Source organism: Taudactylus pleione, unplaced genomic scaffold (genome assembly GCF_031769625.1).
Source record: "Taudactylus pleione unplaced genomic scaffold, aTauple2 ptg000117l, whole genome shotgun sequence".
In the NCBI taxonomy this organism is placed as follows: domain Eukaryota; kingdom Metazoa; phylum Chordata; class Amphibia; order Anura; family Myobatrachidae; genus Taudactylus; species Taudactylus pleione.
The window spans coordinates 2,843,831-2,853,105 of NW_028284519.1; the positions used below are offsets into that span (position 1 = coordinate 2,843,831).

Sequence of the window (9,275 nt, forward strand, 5' to 3'; positions counted from 1 at the left end):
CACGCCTCGGAGAACATATGAGGAATATTGAAAATGGATTAAGGACGCACAGTGTGTCCCAACATTTTTTTCTACATCACAACAAAGACTCCTCCCTACTCTCATTTCATGCTATCTCTCTAGTTAAACCATCCTGGAGAGGAGGTAATTATATTAAATCCATGTCAAGGGAAGAAAGCAAGTGGATATTTGAAATGAAGACCTTAATACCAAACGGCCTTAACATAGATTTTGAACTTTCCCAATTTTTAAACGAGGATTGCTGAGTGACGCTTCAGGGGGCCGGGGGGGCTAAGTCTGTCCTTGGTCGCAATAGATGGAGAGATTTTTACAGTCATACCACCCTAGATACGCCCAATAAATACCATCAGAACTTGGAAGCAAAGGAGGGTTGGGCCTGGATAGTACTGGGTTGGGAGACCCCCCAGGAAACACAGGTACTGTAAGGGACACCATCTCTCTATAGCCCGGAGCGGGCGGAATAGGACTTGCCCCCCTGATCCCACCCCGGGGATGGCACTTTGGGATCCTGACCTCAGGTCATAATAACCCATTAGGCAATGTGAAACTTTAATGAGCTAATTTTTTTTGCAATATAAGAAGAGCCCCTCTCTCCAAACTACAGACCATTCACCGAAGAACCTGCCTAATACATATTGAAATACTTCTTTTTAGATCCAAACTTAGGAATTGCACAATGTTTATAAGCATTCATTATTTCGCTTCATAATTTTCACTTATTTATTCATTTATTTTGGAACATATACATATCACATTTAAAGGATAATCCCTGGAGAGAAAAAGGAGAAGAAAGAAGGAGAACCTAAATGAATAAACAATGAATATATAAGAACTCTAGCAACACTACATTTCTGTTCTTTCCTTCTTCATTCTAACCTTTTCAGACTAATAGAAATGTATATCTATCAAATTGCTATCAGATTATTGTATGCACTTTCCCTGTCCTATTTTGTCTGTAAATGTCTTTATTTTAGCAAGTGATTTACCTAGAACATCTACTTCTAAATGTCTTCATATCAGCACCCCTGAATGAAAATCTTTATTTCATTTGCTGGGACTTAATTCCCTTAACAAACATTTATTGCCAGGGATTTCAGCAGTATCAAGCTCAGTCACTCTCATTTAGGAGCTAATTATTGCCAGCTGGACACAATTAGAAGCAACTACTTAAACGAACAAGAAGACACCCACAGCATGGATCACTGTCCCTGACGAAGCCCGACCGGGAGAAACGCGTTGGACACACCTACTCCACATCTAATCAGCATCAGTTCACAATTCATTATTGAAGCTGAGACTACACAGGAAGCACGGGAGCAGAAAGGCCGACCGCGAGGCAAGAGCTCTGCCGAACGGGACCGCTCTGACGGCAATAGCCGCCGCAACCATCACCCCGCTGTTCTTATTCATCCGCAAGGTTTACAGCCACTGAACACAGGAACCGACAAGGACTGAGTAATATAGTTTACTGCAGCAACGGTACCACAATCAGAATTAACCACCCTCACCAACTGGTATAGCAGCATTGAGTAAGGTAGGAGGTGCGCGCACCCCAGGACAATTTTTTTACGGATTTACTCACATGCTTTTTTCCTGGTATACAGAGTTCATTCTAAAGGAACTTTCCTTACTTTAAGGATTTTACATTAACCTGTGTGCACCTATTGAATTTTATTTTATTTTATCTTATTTCACTTTATTTCATTTTTGCAAACCAATTTATCAGTGTTTCAACAATGTTTTCTTTTTCTTTATTGTGATACATTCACATCTGTTAAATTGCTGCCAATTTTATTCTATACCCATGTACGTCTAAAGATTATTTGTTCATTCATGCTATCATTTTTATATATATATATATATATACAATATTTACATATTAAATAAGTTCAAATTTAATAGTTTGCCATTTCCTATATATCTTAAGAAACAAACACCTCATTTGCCATAAACACCATCTGTGCGCCCTTCAAGACCCCATTTGTTAATTATTTTCTCTCTGCAAAACTCTCCCGAGCAAGCAGCCTGCATATATCAGTGAGATATGTGAAGGGTGCTTGTGTGTTATACATGTAAAAAATTGGTTAAATGTAAAAAAATAATGATTTAGGGTCACCCCCAAAAGCATAACCAGCCTGGGACTCGTCAGCCAGTCCTGGTTCCTAAAGTGACGGTGAACAAAATGAGTAGGGTTCCCCCGTAATTTAGGAACCAGCATTTGGCTGCAGGGCCAGTGCTGGTTTTAAATATAATGCGTAGGGGTCCACCTATATTTAAAACCAGCACCAGACGCAAACAGATCGGGGTATAATGCTTGACCGGTCACATGGGTCTCAGCCACTACATGTAAAGCAGCCTCTGATTGGCTGGCGTGCCGTGGGATTTCCTGAGGAGGCCCGTCAGCTGGCATTCATGAAGTATTGGTATGTGTGACATGTGCCAGAGATCCCATTGCAACCCCTCCACTGGGCATGCGTCAGAGATCCCATTGTAACCCTTCGGAACGGACAGCCACCACAGTGTCAACGTGCCGACATTGTGCATTTAAAAATACAAACTTGCAGCAATCAGTTTGTAATACAGAGACCTCTCTCTTAAACAGATCTCAATATTAGTTTCTAAAGTCATGAAATCACTAAGGTGTCTAAGTCTGGGACAGTGCTGACAGTGCCGCAAGTGTGCAACTTCAAACGCACAGTCAGTTTCTAATACAGAGATCCCACTTCCACTGTGTGTGACTCCTGACCCACTGGGCATGCGCAGTGCTATGATCTTCCATACGCCATGGCATAGCGCGACTAGCGTATGGAGCGGCTCCACTGGGCATGCACTAGAGATCCCATTGCAACCCATCCACTGGGAATGTGCCAGAGATCCCATTGTAACCCCTCAGAGCTGACAGCCATCACAGCGCCGATATCCCGACATTACCACAAGTTTGCGTTTTTTAAACGCACAATCAGTTTGTAATACAGAGCAAACTACTACTTTCTAAAGTCATGAAATCAGATATGACAGACATGTATTTTGCATATTGATTTGTGTCTGTCTACTTATGTAATGCATAGTACCATTAAACAGCAGTAGAAGTTAAGTGTTTCAATAGACTTGATAGTGAAACCCTATAGATAGTTTTTTAAGTATATTAAATTTTGCAGCATAATGACTTAAAAGTAAGTCAAAATGCTCATTAGTCTAAGAAGCTCATGTGGCTCAATGGGTTAGTGCACATGTTCTACGTATGACAGATCTGTTTCTGCATATTGCTTTGTGTCTCTTCACATATGTAATGCATAGTAACTTTTAACAGCAGTAGTAGGCAAGTGTTTTTTAAATGGACTTGATAGTGAAACCCTATAGCAGGCCTGGCCAATCGGTGGCTCTCCAGCAATTGTGACACTATAAGTCCCAGCAACAGTTTTCCCTAATAGCAAAACTGTAGCAGGGCATGCTGGGACTTATAGTTTCACAACAGCTGGAGAGCCACAGGGTGGCCAGGCCGCCCTATAGATTGTTTTTTTTTAAAGTATATTAAACTTTGCAGAATAATGACCTAAAAGTAACACAAAATGCTCATTAGTCTAATAAGTTCATGTGGCTCAATGGGCTAGTGCGCATCTTCTACGTTTCTGAAGTGAGACAGTCGTAGGTTTGATTCCTATGACAGATATGTTTAATGCATATTGCTTTGTGTCTCTTCATATATGTAATGCATAGTAATGTTTAACAGCAGTAGTAGTCAAGTGTTTCAATGCACTTGATAGTGAAACCCTATAGATTGGTTTTTTAAGTATATTAAATTTTGCAGCATAATGATTCAAAAATAAGACAAAATGCTCATTAGTCTAAAAAGTTAATGTGACAATGGGCTAATCCACATATTCTACTGGTCTGGAATGGAACATTCATAGGTCCTATGACATATGTTTATTGCATATTGATTTTTGTCTGTTTACTTATGTAATGCATAGTACCCTTAAACATCAGTAGAAGTCAAATGTTTCAATAGACTTGATAGTAATACCCTATAGATTGTTATTTTAGGTATAATAAACTTTGCAGCATAATGACTTAAAGCTAGGTCAAGAATGGTTATTAGTCTGAGAAGTTCATGTATCTCAATGGGTTAGTGCTCATGTTCTATGTGTTTAAAATGGGACAGTTGTAGGTTCGATTCCTATAACAGATGTTTTTGCATATTGATTTGTGTGTCTTCACTTACTTAATTCAAAGTACCCTTTAACAGCAGTAGAAGTTAAGCGTATCAATAGACTTGATAGTAATGCCCTATAGATTGTTATTTTAAGTATAACACATTTTGCAGCATAATGACTTAAAGCTAGGTCAAAAATGTGTGTTGGTCTAAGAAGTTCATGTGGTTCAATGGGCTAGTGCACATGTTCTATGTGTTTAAAGTAGGGGTGAGCGGGTTCGGATTTCTGAAATCCGAACCCCCCCGAGCCCCCCCGATCCGAGGCCGATCCAAGTCAGGCTCGACTTTTCCCGCCTGACTCTGATCTGAAATCGAGGCAAAACGTCATCATCCTGCCTTCCGGGTCTCGCGGGTTTATATAAGGTACCCGCGTCGGCGCCATTTTCTCACTCGGCTGTGGACAGTGAAGAGGGAGGGTGGGAGTTAGGGCTGGCTGGGCTGTGTAGTGTAGTGTTGTGCTGTGCTGCACTGTGCTGCTGTTGTCCATAGGGGCTGTGTCCGCTACTTGAAAGTCCATAGGGGCTGTCTGGACTGTGTTGTGCAGTCAGTTGTCCATAGGGGCTGTGTCCACTCCAAAAGTCCTGTGCAGTGCCCCAGTCCTAAAGGGGTGCTGTAGTGTTGTCCAGGGGGTGCTCTGTCTGTCAGGGATGCTCCCCCCAAGTGCTAAAAAAAACTAAATATTTTTTCTGTGTTTGTGAATTGTGTGCACTGTGGCTGCACGTGCATCAACAAAGGAGCAGCGCCAAGCATGCGCCTGTGTCCCATAAGTAAAAGGCCGGCTGGCTTGTCCGTTAAAGGGTGCTGTAACCCCCAAAGGGCACTTCAAACAAAATAAATATATATTTTTTTGTGTTTGTGAATTGTGTGCGCAGTAGCTGCACGTGCATCAACAAAGTAGTGCCAAGCGTGCGCCTGTGTCCCATAAATAAAGGGCCGGCTGGATTGACCGCTAAAGGGTGCTGTAACCCCCAAAGGGCACTCCAAACAAAATAAAAAAATATTTTCTGTGTTTGTGAATTGTGTGCACTGTGGCTGCACGTGCATCAACAAAGGAGCTGCGCCAAGCATGCGCCTGTGTCCCATAAGTAAAGGGCCAGCTGGCTCATTTCTTAAAGGGTGGTGTAACCCACAAAAAGCACTACTCTCCAGCAAAAATAAAAAAATATTTTCTGTGTTTGTGTGCGCCTTAGCCGCACGTATATATCAATATAACATAAATGGAGGACCAAACTTTCTCTGATACAAATAAAATAGGGAAAGATCAAGAACCACTTCCTCCTAGTACTGTTGCTGCTGCTGGGAGTTGTTCATCATCCCAGAGAGGAAGTATGAACACCACTACTTTTAGTAAACAATTGACCCTCCAACAGTCCCTAGCGAGGAGGATGAAGTACGACAGCAGTCATCCTGAAGCAAAACGTATAACTGAGGCCTTGACTGCTATGTTGGTGTTAGAAATGCGTCTGGTATCTGCCATTAGTGCAGTGGGATTTAGACAATTGATGGAGGTAGTGTGTCCCCGGTTCCAAATCCCATCTAGATTCCACCTGCATCCTCAAAGCAGCAGCGACAAGCGTGTGTTTGTCTGTTAAAGGGTGGTGTAACCCTCAAAGTGCGCTCCACAAACAATAAAAAAATTATTCTTTTTTTTCTGTCTTTGTGAAATGTGTGGGCTGTAGCAGCACCTGCATCCTAAAAGCAGCAGCGACAAGCATGCATCTGTCTGTTAAAGGGTGGTGTAGCCCTCAAAGTGCGCTCCACAAACAATAAAAAAATTCTTTTTTTTTCTGTCTTTGTGAAATGTGTGGGCTGTAGCTGCACCTGCATCCTTAAAGCAGCAGCGACAAGCGTGCGTCTGTCTGTTAAAGGATTACATCGGTGACAGCATCCAAGTAGGCATGTCAGACAGTCCGTACATGTACTGGCAGGAAAAAGAGGCAATTTGGAGGCCCCTGTACAAACTGGCTCTATTTTACCTGAGTTGCCCCCCCTCCATTGTGCACTCCGAAAGAATGTTTAGTGCAGCCGGGAACCTTGTCAGCAAAAGGCGTAGGAGGTTGCTTCCACAAAATGTGGAGAAGATGATGTTCATAAAAATGAATTATCAACTCTTCCAGGGAGACCAGCCTCCAGAACGTACAGAGGGACCTGTGGTGGTGGATTCCAGTGGGGACGAGTTAATACTCTGTGAGGATGAGGATGTACACAACACTGAAGAGGGTGAGGAATCGGTGGATGAGGAGGATGAGCCTCCGTAGAGCCAGTTTGTGCAGGGACAGATTAATTGCCAGCTTGTTTTGTGGGGGCCCAAACGAAACAATCATTTCAGCCACAGTTGTGTGGCAGACCCGGGTGCTGAAATGATTGGTTTGTTAAAGTGTGCATGTCCTGTTTATACAACATAAGGGTGGGTGGGAGGGCCCAAGGACAATTCCATCTTGCACCTCTTTTTTTTCTTTGCATTATGTTCTGTTTGGGGCCTAGTTTTTCAAACTGCCATCCTGTCTGCCACTGCAGTGTCACTCCTAGATGGGCCACGTGTTTGTGCCGCCCACTCGTATCTCTTAGCATAGTCATCCAGCTACCTCGGTGCAACCTTTTGGACATAAAAACACTATTGTGAGGTGTGAGGTGTTCAGAATAGACTGGAAATGAGTGGAAATTATGGTTATTGAGGTTAATAATAGCATAGGAGCAGAAAAACACACAAATTCTGTGATTTTAGCTGTTTTTATGCTTTTTAAAAAAAAAATACAGATCCAAAACACAAAACCCAGAACCCAAAACACGGAAGGGTGGTTTTGGCAAAACCAATCCAGATCCAAAACACGAAGAAAGATCCAGATCCAAAACCAAAACACAAGACACGAAAAGTGGCCGGTGCACACCCCTAGTTTAAAGTGGGACAGTTGTAGGTTTGTTTCTTATGACAGATATGTTTTTGCACATTGCTTTGTATCTCTTCACATATGTAATGCATAGTAACCTTTAAAAGCAGTAGTAGTCTAGTGTTTCAATGGACTTGATAGTGAAACCCTATAGATTGTTTTTTTTAAGTATTGCAGCATAACGAATCAAAAGTAAGGCAAAATTCTCATTAGTCTGAGAAGTTCTTGTGGATCAATGAGCTAGTGCGCAAGTTTTGTGTGTCTAAATTGGGAACAGTTGTAGGTTTGATTCCTATGACAGATATGTTTTTTGCATCTTCATTTGTATCTGTAATGCATAGTACCCTTAAACAGAAGTAGAAGTTAAGCATATCAATAGGCATGATACCCTATAGATCAGTGTTGGCTAACCTTGGCACTCCAGCTGTTATGGAACTACATAACCCAGCATGCACTGCTACAGTTTTGCTATTAGGGCATGCTAAAACTGTGGCAGGGCATGCTGGGATATATAGTTCCACAACAGCTGGAGTGTCAAGGTTAGCCAACACTGCTATAGAGTGTTATTTTAAATATATTAACTTTTACTGCATAATGATTTAAAGGTTGGTGAAAAACCCTTATGAGCCTAAGTCATTCACGTGGCTTAATGGGTTATAGTACATGTTCTACGTGTTATAAATCGGACAGTCGTAGGTTTGATTCCTATGACAAATATGTTATTGCATTGTATCTTTTTACATATGTAATGCATAGTAACATTTAACAGCAGTAGTAGTCAAGCGTTGCAATGGACTTGATAGTAAAACCATATATTTCATTTTTTTTAAGTATCATAAATTGTGCAGCATAATTACTTAAAACTATGACAAAATACCCTGTTAGTCTAAGAAGTTAATGTGGCTCAATGGGCTAATGCACATGTTCTATAGGCTTGGAGATGCATGTTCTTAGTTTTGATTATGTAATGCATAGTACCCTCAAACAGCAGTAGAAGTTAAGTGTTTCAATGGACTTGATAGTGAAACCCTATAGATTGGTTTTTTTTAAGTATATTAAATTTTGCAGCATAATGACTTAAAAGTAAGACCAAATGCTTATTATTATAAGAAGTTCCTGTGGTTCAATGGGCTAGTGCGCATGTTCTACATGTCTAAAGTGGGACAGTTATGTTCTTTGCATATTGATTTGTGTCTGTTTACTTATGTAATACATAGTACCTTTAAACAGCAGTAGAAATTAAGCGTATCAATAGACTTGATATTAATACCCTATAGAGTGTTTTTTTAAGTATATTACATTTTGCAGCATAATAACTTCAAAGTAAGACAAAAATGCTCCTTAGCCTATGAAGATTAAGTGGCTCAATGGGCTAGTTCACATGTTCTATGTGTTTAAAGTGGGACAGCTGAAGGTTCTATTTCTATGACAAATATATTTTTTGCATATTGATTTGTATGTCTTCAATTATGTAATGCATAGTACCCTTTAACAGCAGTAATAGTAAAGCGTTTCAATGGACTTCATTGTAAAACCCTATAGTTTTTTTTTTTTAAGTCTAATACATTTTGCAATATAATTACTTAAAACTATGACAAAATATCTTGTTACCACTGTAGGTGGTACCCAATTTTATCCACGTATTGTGACACTGTACTGTAAGTGGTACCGCAGTGTAATATTTTTACAAGTATTGTGACACTGTAGGTGGTATCACAATTTCATCCAAGTATTTTGCCACTGTAAGTGGTACTGCAGTGTAATATTCATACATGTATTGTGACATTGTAGGTGGTACCTCAATTTCATCCAAGTATTGTGACACTGTAGGTGATACTGCAGTATAATATTCATTCATGAAAAAGTTCAAACTGTTTGGGGCCCGCACAGGATAAAATCAGGTATAGCACATGGTCCCTGTTACAAATGGGACGGTAGAGTACAAATTATGGAAACCAACTTACAGATATAATTGTACACAAATTGTGAGAAAAAGTAGTTTTGAGTTGGTGGTGTTCCCCTGAGTCAGAAGGTACAGATACTATGGCAGGAGAAAAGAAGACTCTTTGTTGGGGGCACTCAATTGGTAAATACGGTAATTGTGTGAAAAAGTAGATTTAATTAAAAATTAACCTTTAATCTTATTCACATTA

General features: G+C 40.5%; 1 pseudogene; it reads left to right on the top strand.

Annotated features, from left to right (window-relative positions):
* The first annotated feature begins 326 nt into the window (after positions 1 to 326).
* Positions 327 to 449, top strand: LOC148524258 (5S ribosomal RNA; annotated as a pseudogene).
* Positions 450 to 9,275: the final 8,826 nt, after the last annotated feature.